This window comes from Notamacropus eugenii, chromosome 4 (genome assembly GCF_028372415.1).
Source record: "Notamacropus eugenii isolate mMacEug1 chromosome 4, mMacEug1.pri_v2, whole genome shotgun sequence".
Lineage (NCBI taxonomy): Eukaryota > Metazoa > Chordata > Mammalia > Diprotodontia > Macropodidae > Notamacropus > Notamacropus eugenii.
In genome coordinates, this window is record NC_092875.1 from 204,100,262 (window position 1) to 204,119,635 (window position 19,374).

At 34.7% G+C, this 19,374-nt stretch overlaps 1 pseudogene; it reads right to left on the reverse strand.

Annotated features, from left to right (window-relative positions):
• Nucleotides 1–348: 348 nt before the first annotated feature.
• LOC140502399 (serine/arginine-rich splicing factor 3 pseudogene) lies at nucleotides 349–19,339 on the reverse strand (annotated as a pseudogene).
• Nucleotides 19,340–19,374: the final 35 nt, after the last annotated feature.

Consider the following 19,374-nt stretch of genomic DNA (forward strand, 5'->3'; position numbering starts at 1 on the left):
GTTGTTCTCATTTCCCACTCCCCTACCGCAGAAGTCACAGTCAAGTGTCATTTTTAACCACTGCAGGTTTTACGGGTTTATTTGCAAACTGATTCAAAATAAACGGAATAGTAATCAATCGAAACTAAAATTTTGTTTAAAGGAACATTGTAAAGTAACAAATTTGGGGTATTATATGATCTGTTTCAAATCAGACATACACATCTTTACATGTGTCACCGTCACAAGACAATAAACAAATTTTAACAGTTAAAACATTTTAAAAACGCATTGAGCTTATGAAGACTCAAACAAAACTTGTAATGTTCTGTACATTCTCCTGTCAAATGAAGGGCTACTTTGGATGCTCTATTTCTTTTCATTTGACCTAGAGTGACCACGAGACTTGGAAAAGTAACGAGAAGGCTTATGATTTCTCTGCTGTGGTGACAACGATCTCTCTCTTCTATCTCTTGAAAGGGACCTGCTCTGGCTGCGAGAAAAGCTTTTTCTTCCTGGTGATCTGCGTGGGGCTGGAGGACTTCGATAATCATCCCTTGGGCGACGTCCCTAAGAAGGTGGTGGACCATGATTTCGACTTCTTGATTTCGACTTCTTTTCTCACCATTCTTACTCGGCAGCCACAAAGTATTCTTCCATCTACTTCTCTAACAGCATCAGCTGCATCTCTGGGACCTTCAAATTCAACGAAAGCCAAGCCAGGAGGATCTCTAGCAACCCACACATTTCGGAGTGAGCCATAATATCCCAAAGCTCGCTCCAGTTCAGTCTTGTTGCCATTGTTACCAGGGTTACCTACATAAACCTTACAATCCTGTGAACAAGAGTCACGATGCAACTCTGGTCCTGTAGCTTAACAGGGGGATCCGACTTCCGCCACTCTGCTGGGTTTTTCCCGCACCTCCTGGCTCAGTCCCCGTGCAGCTGTGGCGTTACTCCCCCGACGTCCACAAAATGCTGTTCAGTTTTTATAATGAAAACCAATTATAAGTTTTATTAGATGTACAGGGATTCAACTTACTTCCAGTATCTTCAGAATACAAAGATTCATGAGTTAAGATGTAGCCATTCTGTGTCTAATAAGCTAACTCCACCTTGCTTACAATCAATCTAGGGCATGATATATGCAGATATTTATAAATGCATCATCAATAAGCTATAATTATTTCGTGACATTATTTTCAGTCATTTTCCATCATGTCCAACTTTTTGTGACTCTGTTTAAGGTATTCTTGGCAAAGACACTGAAGTGGCTTGTCATTTGCTCCTCTAGTTCATTTTGCAAATGAAGAAACTGAGGCAAACAGGATTAAATAACTTGTCTAGGGTCAGAAAGATAATGAGCGTCTGAGGCCAAATTTGAACTCAATTCTTCTTAACTCCAAGTCTGGAGCTCTATCCACTGTGCCAACTAGCTGCCCATATCATAACATCATAGCTGACACATGATATAAAGTCACCTATAATGTGTCATCTGGAAAGAGAAAGAATCAATTAATAACCATTTATTAAGTACATACTGTATACTGGCCACTGTGCTAGGCACTGGGGATACAAAAACTGAAATAATCTCTACTCTCAAGAAGTATTTAAGTATGTCATAAAACCAAAGAGTCATATATAGTGACCCTTTGTAAGTACTCAGTAAAGATTCTCTGACTGCAATCATTTGTGTCTGGGACTTGGTAGCAAAACCTACATATAAATATATATGGCAAATGACATTGCTTTTCTAGACAGCCTTTCTATGCAGTTTAAGAAAAATACTTGTAGTAAAATGCTAAGAAAACTTACAAGACCCATCCATCTGCATGGTAGTTTGTTTATAGATAAAGAGAAAAATAGTATCTCAAACCCTTTAACTACTAAAGTAATCATTTAAAGTTTAAATAATATAATGTATAATGTACCTAACTATGAGTTGACCTATTTCTGAAACAGGCATACTTAGATATTAGGGATTTTCATGAAGGGTAACTGAGGTCTAATGACTGTATTTTATAGCAAAGAAAGATTTAACCCAATATGACTTCCATGATCCTGTCTGAGTTCTCAGCCTTATATAAGAACATTAATCATAAAATATGAGACACTAATACTTTAATTCCTTTTTTTTGGTCAATCCTATTGGATTCAGGGTCCCTTGACTCATTAAGTATAGCTAAGTAGGCTTCATTCATGTAAATATATATTTTGCCAGTAAATAGAAAACATGATCTTATCCTTTAGCTCCATCTACACTTGCAAAATTTATGTGAGATCAAGTTAAAGCATGGATGCTAAGAATAATCCAAAAGCTGGAAAAAAGAAGAAAGTAAACAAGTATAATCATTTTCTTGGCTCTGCTTTGAATTCTGAGGAGGTATGTTATAGTTTTAATCACAATATGACATTTTCCATACAGTCATATTTTTGGCAAACTTAGAAAGCATTGACATTTCCACACAATGTAAAGCTCTCCAGGTATGGGGAAGAAAACAAAGAACAAGAGCCTTCTACTAAGAATACTTTTCCAGCTACAGAATCTACATCTATACCACCATATTTGATAAATGTGCCAAAGCATCAGCATGAAGAATGCAAACTAAAAAGTTCAGTATCACCATGAGTTCTAAGACTGTATGCAACCAGTCTGATGTGGGTTACCTCTGTGTGTCTGTAGGGGGTTGTGTTACAGTAATCATGTTTCATGGCAGAAACAACATTCATATACAGAATTGTCTTTAAACAAGCATCTGACATGTGATTTAAAAATGTATGATAGTAAATGAAACCTGATTTCAATTTTACATATTTGATAGTTGCGAAATTAGAGAGTTACAAAATATAAGTTACCACCTGTTTGTGATCAAAAGAGAGAGAAAAGATATATGAATATTAAACTATTAAGTGAAATGTCTGTCTACTCATTGACAATAATCCTTTAATATCCTGCATTAAATTGCTCTGAAGCTTAACTTTCTTGCAGTAAGTTAGTAACCATGCCAGCAGGCAGGAAGAATCACAAGTGAACCTGTAAAAATTTAGTGATGCTTTATTCTAATTGCTTTCATAATTGAAAAGATTTAGTCACAGAGACTCTGCCAGCGTTTGAGAATGGGACTAATACATGAATTACAGACTAACCATGTTATACCGAACTTTGATTGCATATCATGGCTTTTGGTGAACACAATTTTACTTACATAATATTTAGCTTTAGGTAATAAAAAAATCTTATAATAATAGTTACACCATTTTTACTTAGTTGCTGGTGCTAGGTTTGAAATTTGTAGAGAGAAAAACCATCTTCCTAATATATTTGGGTTTAAAAATTATACAAACAAAAATGGTGCATATATTTAATTTTAATTTACATAGCTGGTCAAAATATCTTTATGAAAATGCCAGGCAAAAAAAAAGGTGAAAAATACACTTACTTTTATAAAATTCATTTTCATGCATAATGTATGCATACATACGCATGCTTATCTACATTAGTAAAAACTTCATTGGAAGCCCTCATAACAAGTCATAGGACTTCACCCCCCCCATTCAAAAGTATACATGCAGGTATTATGTATGTATTTGTAGTTTAGATGCTTATAAATTATCTATAAGTGATATCATAGCTTAAATATGTCTGGATAGAAAGAAATAATATGACAGGCTTAAAACTCAATATTATGTGCTGCTTAGCAGCTAAAGAGGGTTTATGTGGAAGAATGATGGATGTAATTTCTTTGAAAAAATTATAAGCAAAAGACTTGAATTTAATCTAATATCACTACTAAAGCTTGCTGTAATCTTCTGCAGCATTTGGGCAGTACCCAGGGCCAAAGAGATGATCCTGAATTAGCATAGCATACAAATCAGCTTTTCGATTTTTATCAGATTATCTGCATTACTGGCTAATGCTGATGCATTCAGCAACATGCAATAAGCCCTTTCAAGCATCATATTTCTATAGTGTAACGTATCCTCAAAGCACATTTTAATTGTTTTAACAAGACAAAGTATGGTATTTTTACATGAATAATATTATCAAAATTACATTACATCTCTTCATTTATTATCACTAATGCTACTTAAAAGAGATGTTAATAGAGTAATTCATTCTCATACCATGACCTTGGTCACTGGTACATGATGTTTCATATTCATTATGCTGAGCTAAGAGATGGTTCTGTTATAATATCACTTAATTTATATTCTGAATAATGCTCTGGGGACAAGTTGCTCTTGTGCATTAGAGTTCTATCTAAATCACAATATTTGAAGACAAGTGGGGAAATCAGATACCTATTTAACAACTTGTTTGCCAACACTTAAAACAGCTAAGAACTCAGAAAAATCAGGTTAAAAGCCTAATGAGTTAATTAGAAACATAGGATTTAAGAAGTCTTCCTATGCTATATTGGAGTTTGTACAAGGTTCAAACTACCCTGAAATGCAGATAAATGTAGAAAACAAAATTAAGAGATAGGCTGTGGTTTTTCTTAATAAAATAAGTATCTAGCATCTTTTTTAAATGGTCTTAAGAAACATTTTATCAATGACTATATCCACCACAATGAGAACACACTGAGTATATGTTCTGCAGAGACTAGATCTAAGAATATGACCTGATAACAATATGATACAGGTAAAATATATTCATTTTTAGTATGATAAGTAAAAAGAAAGTCTGTGTATCAGCCAGAAAACATGCATTTTTTATGAAGACAAATAACTTTGTAAAATAGTTAGGTAAAAAAGAATATTGCACATCAGTGTAGCCAACTGCATTTGTTTAATAACTATATTCAAATTAAATAATTTCTAGGTATCATCTACCTCTTATGAAATCATTGACTTTCTCTATTTGAGAAACTACATTTGCTTTTTTTCATATTTATAATCTAATGGGCTACATTCCTGATTCCTATATGAAGTGTGTCCTCTAAAATACCTGGCCTCCTTACCAATGGAAGAGTTCTGATCTTTTAATCTTACTCTTCAATATACAAATGATAAAAGACAGAAACGTTTATGGAGTATCTACTGTATAGCTCTGTAACTAATGGCTGCATATACTTGAAAAGCTCATTTCACCTTTTTGTGCTTACTTTTCTGCTAAATTTCATGATTCCTTGTGGCAATACAAAGTTTGGTCATCTACGAAGGCAAAAGATGAAGGAAGATAAAAGGGTAGGGAAAGAAGTAAGAGACAATATCACAGTACGGAAGAAATTTAAAATTTGTTCCTATGTCATTGTGAGTAGTTCAATCTTAATGGATCATTTATGCAACTTAGTGTCATAGAAAATTGTCTGGGGCATTGAGAAGTAATCTGCTCAAGGTCCATGCATTTAGTATACATCAGAGATAGTACTCGAACTCAGGACTTCCTGATTCTTAGGCCAGCTCTCTTCTACTCACTGTGCCATGTTGCTTATTTATTATTACTGTTGCTAGTGCTTTTGTTGTTATTACTTTATAAAGATAGCCCTTTAAGTTTTAACAAGCATTTTTTCTTACAACACTGTGAGGCAGCGTATGTAGATATTATCCTATTTTATAGGTAAAGAAACTGAGATTTAAAGAGCTTGGGTGACCTCAGAAGATCAAACACTTAATAAGTCTAAGAACCATAGGCCCTTGAGAATAATTGATTGATATTAGATTAGCACTTTCAAAAAGTAATTGGTTTCAAGTATGAGTAATATGAGGGAATCTATAAAGACTCCTATGAAACAATGCAAAGCAAAAAAAAAATCAAAATCAAAACAGAATACACATTATCTACAAGTATACAAAAGGAAAAATTAGTAAGAATTTAAAAACAAAGAAATTTGGTGAAATTTGGTGGGAATATTTGTATAATTTATAAATGTTGCTCTGAAATTATTTAATTTAAATGTAATAGTTACACTAAGCAAGTTTAATTGCTTATATTGATATTCAATACTGTCAAACATTTTTACTTTAAAAAATACAGGAACATAATCTCTTCGTGATAGGCTACACACTTGCATAATAACTCTGTTCCTAGCATCACAGATGTTGGGTTGGGGGTGTGCAGGGACAAGTTCTCCTTCGTAGATAAATAATTATTCCTTTTCTCTGTGAAAATTGAAGGGCATGATAAGCTAAATGCTTTGAGCTAGGTTGGGTATTGCAAATGATGCAGAAATAGAAAGAACCTAGGACTTTCTCCATGCCATTCTAGTTTTTATCATTTATATTCTGTGCTTAGATAAGTAGAGACCCTGATAAGTTGATCCAACAGGTAAAGCAATGAAGATGTTGGCAGACAGTTTAAAGTAATATACCTCATCTAACTTTGGAGCCAGAAAATAATTTAACTTACTCACTAGATTTAGTGCTTTCTTCTACATTAATCATTCAATGGATGCATGATCTCATCAATACAGGTTTACAGGCTCATAGATTTAGAACTAGAAGACACCTAAGGGAAGATCCAATCCAATTCTCTTACTTTTCTGTAAAGGAGACTAATGGTCCAGAGAAGTTAAAATGCTTGCCCAAAGTCACACAGCCAGCAAGGAGCAGATCTGGGCAACTGTTGTCCAGGTTCTACCAGAAATCCCCACAAGATCTAAGAATTCTACTAAAGAATTCCTTAGCCATCTTTAAAAACTATGTCACTCAGTGCCTAGTCCAGTTTCTTACTCATAGTAAGCCCTTAAAAAGCTTACCGAATTAATTCGTTTGAATTTACTTTTTGTTTTTCATTATTTGTTGTGTTGGAAAAATATTTGAAAATTTACTCCGAAACCATACAGCACAGAGTGAACTCATACTCCATTTAAATGAAACTATTATACTCCCACATTTTTACCATTTTTGTGATGTAATCCAAGGTTCAATATCATTGAAAACTGTTATCAACATATATTTAATAAGAAAAAAATATGAATGACACTGATCATACAACAATGGCAATATGAATATATTTAAGTATAATGTATTAATGGTAATGACTCCGTGAATTAATCAACCTATTACCAAGCATTTATTTGGCACCTAACAGGCCTAGGAATAGGTAATATAAAGACAAAATAGCTGCCAAACTGTCCATCCATCAAGGAATTTATAGTCTATTAGGAAAAACAACAAAAACTCATAAAAATAAAACCAAAATATGTTCAGTAAATAGGGAAGAGGAAAAGGCCTGTGGTTTCAGTATTACAGAGAACTAACGCCCAGGTGAGAAAATGTTCTCTGTCAACGTAAGTTGGCAGCTCTCTAAGAACATAACTTAGTTGATGAGAAGCCTGAAAGTGGAAACGGTCTGTCCAAGGTCTCGCACAGTCGGTGAGCATACATTATGGGAAGGACAAAAGCCCAGGTTCTCCAGGCTTTTAGGTCAACTTTCTATCTTGTACATCAAATTGTCTCTCCTCAGAATAAATACACCATCATTTCGCAATAGTGAAGAATGATTGACTCGGGAGAAGCTATAGAGGATGGTATTTATGATGAATTTTGAAAAAATCAGGGATTCAAAGAGAGAAAGGTTAAGAAGAAGTCCATTCTAAAAACAGGGGACAGACAACCTATGCCAAGACAAAGAGATAGGAGATGCATTATTGGCTATAAAGAGTAACAAATAGGCCAGTACTGCTGAAATAAGGAATGTACAGAGGTGAGTAAATCAGATATGTAACTTTATAAACGTATTCTGGAGACAGACTGTGAAGGACTTTAAATATTAAATACAGGCATTTGCATTTTCTTTCAAGAGGCAACAGGGTGTCACTGGAGATGTAGCTTTTTGACTCTATAAAGGATATGAATATATCTTTAATTGTAAACATTAATATTTAATAGTAATGGGTAAGTGTTTAATGGTAAATGAGATAACAAATTCACATTTTAAAGCACAGCATATATGTTAGTATATACAAATACATGTATATATATGCATATATATACATATATATATACTATGTAAGTATACACACGTCCAAAATGTGTGAATCAGAGAAAAGTAGAATGTATAGCTGCCATTGTGCAAATACGTGTCAGAAAGGTTTAGCATTTTGCTTATCAATGTTATTATCCTTTATAAGAAAAATAATTTGTTGAGCCGGTGTGTATTAAATTTGCATTGAATATAAATAATATAAATTGAAGGCAAACTGGCAGAAAAAATATTTTATTATAAAGGTTAATAATATTTCTAGTTTAGATTTTTTTATAGACGATGAACTATATTTTAACTTTCATTGGATATAGGTTATCACTGGAATATACAGAAGCTTTTAAATAAGATTTTCTTTCTTCTTGACTATGCCAGATGATCATCAAACACTGTCAGTCAGTGAATAAACAAGAATTTGTTAAATTCTTACTATGTCTGATGTTAATGGAGTTTCCATCTGTGTGCATGTGTATATATGTTAAGTGTGTTGAATTGTGGGTTGTAGGTTATAAATTGCATCTTAATAGTGATATAAATTAACATGTATTCATTTTGTGCTATATATCACAAAATTTATACATTATCTGTCCATGCATCAAACTAATTCAAGATTCCTTTAAAAGCACAACAGAAAAAAAAAATGCAATGGGCCTCTGATTATAAAAAAGGAAAAAAAGAGGCATCATAAAACAGAGAATTATGGGCTAACTAAAGACACCTGCCAGTGTGATGGTGGATATCCAGTGTAAAAAGCCTTCAACTTGTTGAAGACAGATTCTCTGTGGATGGTGAGATTTTCCAGATGGTCCTGTTTCTGGATGCATTGTGCAGGCTGTATTAAATCCTGCCATATCACTGCACCTCTTGAAAGAGATCTATAATCATTCAAAATCATTTGGACTGCTCATGCATACAGGAAAGATCAAGCGATAAAAAATTTCTACTATGCAGATTATGGCATACATTTAGATAAGAAACACCATACAGATGGACAAGTTGATCCTAAAGTTAGAATAGGAGAAGTCAGGCGAGAATTCCTCCCAAAAGATGCAAAGATCTTTGACAATCAATTTTTCATTGAAACAATGGTCTGTCACTTTTAATACCAACTTTCTATTGGCAGTAGACATGTACTAGCCTCCATGGAATTAAAAAAAATTAATATAATAGAGAAGGCAATGAAGAGGTTTCATAAGTGTAGAGAAGCTGCATCATATAACTAATTTGGAACTTCCAGGAAGACCAAAAGCATATGATACTACCATGAAAATATAGAATAGGAAGAAGAGATGGGATGCCCACGTGGCCAGGATGAAAGGTGACACAAGGACAGTCAGAATGCTCTAAGAATACTCTTACAATGTCAGGTGAAGGAAAGCTCCTAGAATTCTGCATAGATCTCTTATGGTGAACTCAGGGAAAAGGAAAAAGGAATAATAACAGTATAAAAAAAAAGTAATTGGAGACTAAATAACCTAATATTAAAGAACAGTGGATTAAAGAGCAAGAAACAATAAATAATTTTATTAAACAGAATGATAATGAGACAATATATCAAAATCTATGGGATGCAGCAAAAGTAGCAATCAAAAGTTAATAAAATGGAGAAAGAGCAGATCAATGAAGTGAGTATGCAATTTAAAAAAACTAGAAAAAGAACAAATTCAAAATTCCTAATTAAATATCAAATTGGAAATCCTAAAAATTAAAGGTGAGATAAAAAAAATTGAATATAAGAAAAACCATTGAATAGATAAAACTAGGAATTGGTTTTATGAAAAAATAAAATATATAAACCATTGGTTAATATATTTTAATAAAATATATAATATATTTTAATAAAAATTAAAAGGTGAATATACCACTAATTAAGATGAAATCACAGCAATTAATAGGAGTTATTTTGCCCAATTACATGGCAATAAATTTTAAAATTTAAATGAAATGGAATACTTGCAAAAATATAAAATGCCTAGATTAACAGAAGAAATACACACATCTAAATAAACCTGTTTCAGAAAAATATTGAACTGGCCATAAGTGAACGTCCTAAGGCAGGGGTGGGGAGGAAGCATCAGGATCAGATGGATTTACCAATCAATTCTACCAAATATTTAAGAGTCTACTAATTCCAATATTAAATAAATTATTTGGAATAATAGGCAAATGAAATGTTTTTTACGAAACAAGTGTGGTACTGATGCCTAAATGAGGAAGAGTAAAAACAGAGAAAGAAAATTAAAGAACAATTTCACTAATGAATATTGATGCAAAAATCGTAAATAAAATACTAAGTAGGAGACTACATATAGTGACTAAGTAAAATTTATACCAACAATGCAACAATGATTCTATATAGGAAAAATTATTAACATAATTGATTATGTCAGTGACAAAAGTAAGAAAAAATCACATGACTATATCAACAGACACAGAAAAAGTTTTTGACAAAATACAACACTCATTCCTATTAAAAGCACTTGAAAGCACTGATATAAATGAATTTTTCCTTAACATGGCAAGAAACATCTGTCTAAAACCATAAGCCTGTTCAATAACATCAGGAATGAAACAAGGATACCCATTATCACCAATATCATTCAATATTGTATTAGAAATGCTAGCAATAGTAAAAAGAGAAAAAAGAAATTGAACAAATCAGAATGGCTAATTAAGTAATAAAACTATCTTTTTACAAATGGTATGATGATATACTTGGAATATCCTAGAGATTCAACTAAAAAGCTAGTTGAAATAATAATTTTAGCAGAGTAGCAGGATACAAAATAAACTTAAAAAAATCAGCATTTCTAGATATCAACAAAACTCTACAAGACAAGATAATGAGATATTTCATTTAAACTAATTGTAGACAGCAAAAATACCTGGCCGTATACCTGCTAAGAAAAGCTACAAACTACATGAGCATAATAATAAAACATTTTTCATACAAATAAAGTCAGATTTAAATAACTGGAGAAATATTAATTATCCATGGGTAGGCAGAGTCAATATAATAAAAATGGCTACTCTATTTATTCAATGACATTCCAATTAAATTACCAAAAACATTACCTCCTTGAGCTAGAAAAATAATAACAAAATTCATTTGGAAAAAGAAAAAATCAAGAACACCAAAGGAATTAATGAAAAATGTAAAGGAAGGGTTCTTAGCAGAACCAGATCTTATTAGACTCTGTTTTCAAAACTATCTAGTACTGGCTAAGAAATAGAAAGGTAGCTCAATTAAAAAAAAAAAAAGTAGACATACAATACAGTAGTAAATGATTATAGTAACCTTGTGTTTGACAAATTAAAAGCTTTTGGGATAAGAATTCACTATTGGGTAAAAACAAAAAAAAACATTGAGAAACCTTGAAAGCAGTCTGGCAGAAATGGGATACAGACCAATATCTTACACCATTTACCAAGCAAAGCTCAAAATGGATACATGACCTAAATAACAAGGGAAATTTCATATGTAAAGCAGTAGAACATATTACCTATCAGACTTACAGATAGAAGAATTTATTGAATTAATAAGAGATAGTATTGTGAGATATAAAATTTATCATTCTGTTACATTAAATTTAAAAGATTGTTGGTGTTTTTTTTAAAAATAAAACTAAGGTAGTAGGAAGAAAACAGAAAATTGGAGGAAGATATTTTATAGACAGTTGATCAGACAAAGTCTCATATCTCAAATATATAGAGAACTTATGGTAGGCATAGATAAGGTGCAATGTTTATTGTGACATAAGAAAAGAACAGTATTTGAAGTAAAAAGAAAACTGGGTTTGAATCCTGGCTAAAATCTTCTTTCATTGCTGCTGTGTTACCACAGGGAGATTATATAATCTCTCTTAGTTTCATTTTCTTTATATGTTAAGCTAGAATAATAATTATAATTATATACATCATAGTATTGTTGGGAGGAAAGTACTTTTTTTAAACTTCAAAAGGCTACATAAATGTAATATATTATCTTTCTTTACTCATATCACAAAAATATCTCATGGTTACATATATATTGTATATGGGTGTATATGTATATATACATCTTTGGTAGGAAATAAAAGTACTCTTATGCTAAAGTACGGAAGAAGAAACTGAAACTCATAAATTTTAAATGCCTTTCCCAGGATCACAGAACAAGCGTTTTAAGTAAAAATTTGATTGGGTATTCAATTCCAGCTCTCACTGAGCTTTAAATACTGTAACAAGAGAGGTGACAAATATGTAACAGTGGATAAATCAAGATATTAATTCAACATGGCAAGTAGCAATTCTTAGCTTTGACCCTACTCGTTTACTGATTATTTTTTTCTTCGAAGACCAAAATTTATGTAAAACAGGGCAGATAAAAACTGTCAGATAGCACATTCTCCCTTAATTTGAACATACAAATTATCATCCTTGTTCACTCACCTGATGGTAGCCAGCTTTAGCTTCAGTTGTAGAAAGTCACATTAATTTGAATGTACTATGCCCAAGGCATTCTGATTTCCCTTGAAGTTATGAAGTGGACAAAGAGATGATTTCATTAGACCTTCCTTATTGGGACCAAAACAAATGTAAACTTCAGGGATGTGATTACATCTTCTGATTTCACACAAAAAATGCTTTCTTTGTCACTGATTAACATTTCTCTTTCCTCCTTCCCCCTGAATAAAAATTCAACTAATTTCATTTCAGTGACTTTTCACTCCATCTCCAGTCTAGAATTTCCAGGTCCTTCCTTTCTTCCCATTTGTTCTACCATCCTTCCAGTCACCCAGGTTGACAGCAGACTTGTCATTCTGAATGCCTCACTCTTTCACCACCTACATCCAATCTGTTGCCAAGCCCTGTCAATTGTACATTTCTAACATCTCTCTTATGCCCCCTCTTCCCATTCTCCCCTAACATTACCTGATGAAGGCCCTCATAAACTTGTACCTGGATTATGGCACTAGCCTGCTAATTGATCTCCTGACCTTATCTCTCTCCACTCCAATCTATCCACTAGGTTGACAAACTGACCTTCCTTAAGTACAGATCTGATCAAGTTACCACCTCTCTATTCAATCAATTCCAATGGCTCCATATAACCTCCAGGGTCAAATAAAAAAAATCATCTTGTGTTGAAAGTCCTTCAAAACTCGACCCTTTACTATTTTTTCAGTCATATATGTTAATCTTTGATCCAATGAAACCAGTCGTATTGCTGTCCACTGAACAAGAAAATCAGTCTCTGGATTTACATTTTTAACAGTTAAACCTCATGCCTAGAGTTTTCTCCCTCTGTATCTCTACTTCTGTCTTCCTTAAAGGTCCAGCTAAAATTTCACTTGTCTCAACAGAATTAAGAAGCCTGTGCTGATTGCCTTTAAAAGGCTAGTGCTTTCCCTCAGCTGATGATCTCCAAATTGTCTGATATATAGCTTGATTATACAGAGTATTTAAACGTTGTCTCCTCTGTTCAGAACAGGGACTATCTTTTCCCTTTCTTTATATCCATAATGTTTAGCATTATGTTCCAGGGTGCATTCTAGATGCTTGTTGACTGACTGACTTCAAACTCCAATTGACTCTTCACTTTCCTATTTTCTAAGTGATGTTGGCCACCTACTGTAGTCATATTTTTCAAGGTGAGAAAAATAAGAAAGAACAGGGAAGCTTTAATTTTGTTCCTCCTTTTTCCTCTTCAATAGGGAGCAAATAAAATTAAAAGATTATAGAACACCTTTGGGTGCTTCAGACTTGAAGTTAAAAATTTAAGCCTGACCCATTTCTACTGCTCACTACTGCCTGTTACAAAAAGACTTGCATTTGAAAATTACAAAACAGCACTGAAAATTGGATATTTTTCTTTTTTCCTCTCTGTTTTTCTTTGGTGACATGACCAATTTAATGATGTAAAAGAATGAAAGTATGTGATCTGTCTGAGAGCATCTATAGTATGCTACTTGAATCAAGAGTACTTACGTATCAAACAGACGCTGGGCTTTTGTTCATTTAATAAAATATTTATAGGCTACAGTCTATCAATTATATTGCACCCTCAGTTTTCTATTGATCAGTTTTAGTCTTTGGTATCTAATGCTCAAGAAAATTCTTATATACCTAGTCAATATGAGATAATACAAGAAATACATTTTGCCCAGGTGCACAGGTACACACACACACACACACACACACACACACACACACACACACACACACGCACACACACACGTACTGGAGTGATAGAAAAGGCAGCTGTGGAAACAAAAGGAATGGTCTTAGTAGGGTACAGGTAACCAAAACTACCTGTGTCTGATTGATACATCATGATATGTTACAACAACATGGACATGTCAGAAGCCGTGATTTAGGTATTTCAATTCATTTTTTTCTATGTTTTGAATTAATAAATGAATCTCTCTTGGTCAAATGATTAATTACACAATAATTCACAATAGTACCTTCTTTTCCTGTTGGAGCAGACCCTAGTATACAGAAGAACTACTTGAAATTAGTATTTCTATAATATTAGAAATTAGAGTTCAACATACACAATTCTCTCCTTCAAGGTGTTAGAAACCAGCATTTTAAAAGTGCTTTAAATGAAGCTGGAAAAATTCATTTTGGAATGGTAACCGGCATAAGATGTGTTTATTTGTGAGCAATGTTTTTAAACCAAGTTTGAGGATTTAGTCGGCCATTTAGTTATTTTGATTTGGATCTTTAATTTCATTAATATTGTAAACTCCCACTACAAATACAAATCAGCAACTTCTCATCAATTAATTCCTAAAGAGTGACCTCAAGCACTGTGAGTTTAAAGGGCTTTTCTGAGTTTAAAAAACCCACAGGAGCAGGGGTTGAACTTGAACCCAAGTTTTCCTAATGCCAAGGCAGACTCTATATTCTAAAAATCTATTTCAAACCTAGCCATTTTTAATAAATCTGAACAAATGAAACTGATCATAAGCCTTTTTCAATTATGTAAAATAATTGTAGTAAAAGCACCAACTATTATTACTACTAGATTTTACTCATTTTCTCTTGATAGAGACTATGCTGAACATTCTAATGAAGTTCTTTTGTACATGAAGGCCATGCTTTTCCAAGGAAAAGAAATCCTGCCTGAATGTATCTTGACAGCCTTTTTATATATTTTTATCCTTTACATACTCTACCATCTACCCTTCCTACGTCTCATATGAAACATTTCATGCTTTTTCTCCATGCTTTTATATAGGCAGGTAGTCTACCCCATCCCCACCATTTTCATCCCTACCTGTTAGTATCCTTAGTTTCCTTCAAAGACCAACTCAAACATCATTTTTACCTGAAGTCTTTCTGGTCCTCCCTCACCTCAAGCTGCTAGTTCTACACACATGCCAACACCAACACATACTCTGCCAGACTTAGTGAGGGCTAACATATAAAATACAGGCTCAAGAGATTCCTGCCCACCCAATGTTCTTCCTTCCTTCCTTCCTTCCTCCCTTCCTTCCTTCCTTCCTTCCTTCCTTCCTTCCTTCCTTCCTTCCTTCCTTCCTTCCTTCTTTAATTCCTTCTTTTCTTCTTTCCTACCTTGCTCTTCATGACTATCACTCTGTGTATCTTTGTATCTGTTATTCTCTTCCAGGTGAAAGATCAAACTATTAAGGAAGACTCTGGCAAGAATATTGCCAGCAATGACTAAGAGAGACACTCCCCCCCAGCCATGACTGTCACAGGACAATCTATTTTCTTATAAAGATGGACAATGGGGGCATCCCTGAATTCTTGGGGGATACCTTCCTCTTGCCATATAACCTGGGAAATTTCAGTCAGCTTTTGTGTGAGCAATGGTACCCCACCTTGCAAACCTCAGCTGGAATAGGATCAGCACCAGGTGCTTTGCCACATAAAAAGAAAATAATGGCCCTCAAAATCTGTTCTTCAGTTGGAATTTCAGTTATGGAGGGATTGACTTCAACCCAAGGTGAACTTCAATGGCCTCAGCATTAATTGATGATGGTCTTTTGAGAACATTATGGAAGCGTTCTCTAGGATCACATAAATGTGGCTTCAGAAAGAGCCAAAGAACAGTCGATATGGTGTTTGCTGCCTGACAACTCCAGGAGAAATGCCAGGAGCAAAACAGAGGTCTGTACACAATGTTTGTAGATCTGACCAAGGCCTTTAACACTGTTAGTCATGAGGGCTTATGGGAAATTATGTCAAAATTTGGTTGTCCAGAGAATTTCATCATCATTTTACATCAATTTCATGATGGCATGCTTGCCTGAGTTCTAGATAATGGACAATGCTCCCATGCTTTCCCAGTCACCAATGGAGTGAAACGAGGGTGTGTGCTTGCTCTCATGCTTTTTAGCATATTTTTTTAGCCATGTTGTCAAATGCTTACAATGAGGATGAACATGGCATCATGGTCAGCTACCACACTGATGGTAAATTCTTCAAGTTGAAAAGGCTACAAACCAATACGAAAGTAAAGGGAGTGTTAGTGCATGATTTTCTGTTTGCAGATGACTGTGCACTCAATGCAGCCTCTGAAGCTGAGATGCAATGAAGTATGAATCAATTCTCTGCTGCCTGTGCTAATTTTGGCCTAACGATTAACACTAAGAAAATACAGGTGCTCCACCAGTTACCACCACACCATGCATATGTGGAACCATTATATGGAACCGTCAGTTACAGCAAATGGAGCTGTTTTGAATACTGTGGATAAGTTCACTTACCTTGGCAGTGTTCTTTCCAGGGATGTACACAATGATAATGAGGTTAACACACACACTGTCAGAACTAGCTCAATAGGAGGCTCCAAAGGAAAGTATGGGAGAGAAGAGGCATTAGAGTGACTACCAAACTGAAGGTCTACAGAGCTGTTGAGGTGACCTCATTGTTGTATATGCTTGTGAAACCTGGACAGTATACCAGCACCATACCAAGAAACTGAATCATTTCCGTTTGAATTGTCTTATAAAGATTCTGAAGATCACCTGGCAGGATAAGGTACCAGACACTGAGGTCCTTGCTCTAACTAAACTGCCAAGCATTCAAACTCTGCTTCAGAGAGCACAATTCTGATGGGCTGGCCACATTGTTATTTAAACATATGTTTACTAAAAACACTATTTTATGGAGAACTCACACAGGGCAAGCATTCACAAGGTGGTCAGAAGAAGCCACAAAAGGATACTCCCAAGGTCTTTCTTAAGAAATTTGAAATTGATTGCCTGACATGGGAGACACTGGCACAGGACCTCTCAGCATGGTGTGCCTACATCAGAGAAACTGCTGTGCTAGATAAGCAAAGCAGAATTGAAACGGCTCAAAGGAAATGCAGTACACACAAATTTACAGTATCTACTCCAAATGTACACATGAACTATTTGTGTCTGACCTGTGATAGAGCATTCTGAACTTGTATTGGTCTGATCAGCCACAGTCACACACATTGAGACTTGACTGTGATGTCATTTTGGTCCTCTTTGAGAACAAAGGAAAATAACCAACCAAACAACTCTCTGTCTCTCTCTCCTCGTGTCTCTTCCCTTCTTCCCCTTTCCCTCTCTCCCCTGCCCCCATCTGTATAGCTGACTTGTAACTCAAGTTCTATTCCCAGTAGTTCTAGGGCCTACCAGAAGGAGTACAAAATCATGACACTAACTTAGAAAATAAAGTCAGCTTAAAATAAATCAGGGACAAATTTTCAGCTAATCAGTACTTATGCCAGCACTGACTTGAGAAAAGGCACATTTTTACTCACTGTAACTTAATCCATTGATGCTAGTTTTATTCTGAAGGGTCCAAGTAAAATTATACTGCTACATGAAATTTCTTCAAATGCTTGAAAACATCTCCCTAAGTACTCTACTCTCTTGGGTCTGACCAAGGCAGAGAAGAGCAGCTGTGTAAGTTTTCTTGTAGTGGGCACTGACTCACATAATAAAGTCAGAACTTACAATGACTTTTGTTTGAACCACATCACCATCAGCATTGATTCATATTCATCTTTAGTCACCTAAAACCCCTAAATCTTCTTTTTTAAAAAAAAAATTTTTCTCCAGATAAGCTGTCTAGCTGCCTATCTGGCTCACCATAAGACCCAGCATTATGAACTCCACTCCAGGATTCCTACTGGCTTGATTTCCTAACTTTTGAAAGGTCACAAAGTGATAGCCTTCTCTAATCTTTATTACCTAGATAGGAAAGAACAAATTCATTTTCTCATTACTGTGTGTTATCTTCATCTCATCAACTCTAAGCAGCAATCCAAGACTTCCAGTTATCGTCCTCTTGCCCACCATGTAGATTTTAAATATAGCTCCTCTTGATGATGTCTTTAATATTCATCACCATTCTCAGATGATTCGAGCCTTTTGCATTACTGATACAATTGTTAAAATGGTCTTGCAGCACTTTTGTATTTATCCTGAGTTACCTGAATCATGTGCATATTTGATAGATTTCTTCTAAAAATTTGTGTTGGTGGAAGAGGTCCCTTTGTGACCACATTGGTTACATACATCTTTTCATTTCCAACCAGGTGGCTGAACCCTCGACACCTTCTACTTTTCAGCTTGTTTTCATGTGTTTTCTTCCCCACTAAACTGTGATCACCTTGAGGGCAGGGGCTGTCTTTTGCCTTTCTTTGTATCCCCAGTGCTTTGCTCAGGGTCTAGCACAGGGTCAGTTGACTGACTAGGCAGCTCCCATTGCAAATGCTCATGATATTCACTTCTGTTTATATCTTCATAAATTTGTCAGTATCTTCCCATCTCTTTTAGACTGATTTTTTCTTTAAAATTACACTGCATCCTACTTATTGTTATTTTAAAAACCTCTGAATCTACTTCCCCAATATTTATAGCACATTTCAGACTATTCCTACCTAATCTCTTCTCTATTATATATTCTGTGATGTGGTGGTCATTTTCCTTGTTTTTCCTTTAACCACTAGTTCCTCTTTGTAAGTCAGAATCCATTATAGAATAGCAGCTTGCCATTTCCTTTGTCTAGCCTTTGAAGGATAACATTATTAAGGTAAGTCACAAATTTATCAGCTGCTCTGCTTTTGGCTTCACCAGCAGATCATCTGATCTCCAAGACTTCCCATGGCTAAAAGATTAGGTTTCTTTGCATGGCCTCTCACACCAGCCTTCTCTTGTCCACACAAATATCATTTGTCAGTTCAAAAAACAGTCATATGATAAGGGTTTGAGGCCTTTCCTCTCTTGGCCCTGTTCTTTACTTTCTCTAACCTTTAAATCTATGCCATCTCTACTGCTGGCTCATCCTGGAACTACACTCAGCACCTAGGGCTTCCTTGCCCTGGAAAAACCTACCATTTCTGCTGCCACTTCTCTTTTGTGGAGTGGCCCAGGTAACACTGCTTTCATTCGCTTCCCAGGTCCATTCTTGGCTTTCTTTGGATTTCAAAACCATGCTCCCATGGATGTACCATCATTGTGCCTCCTCTC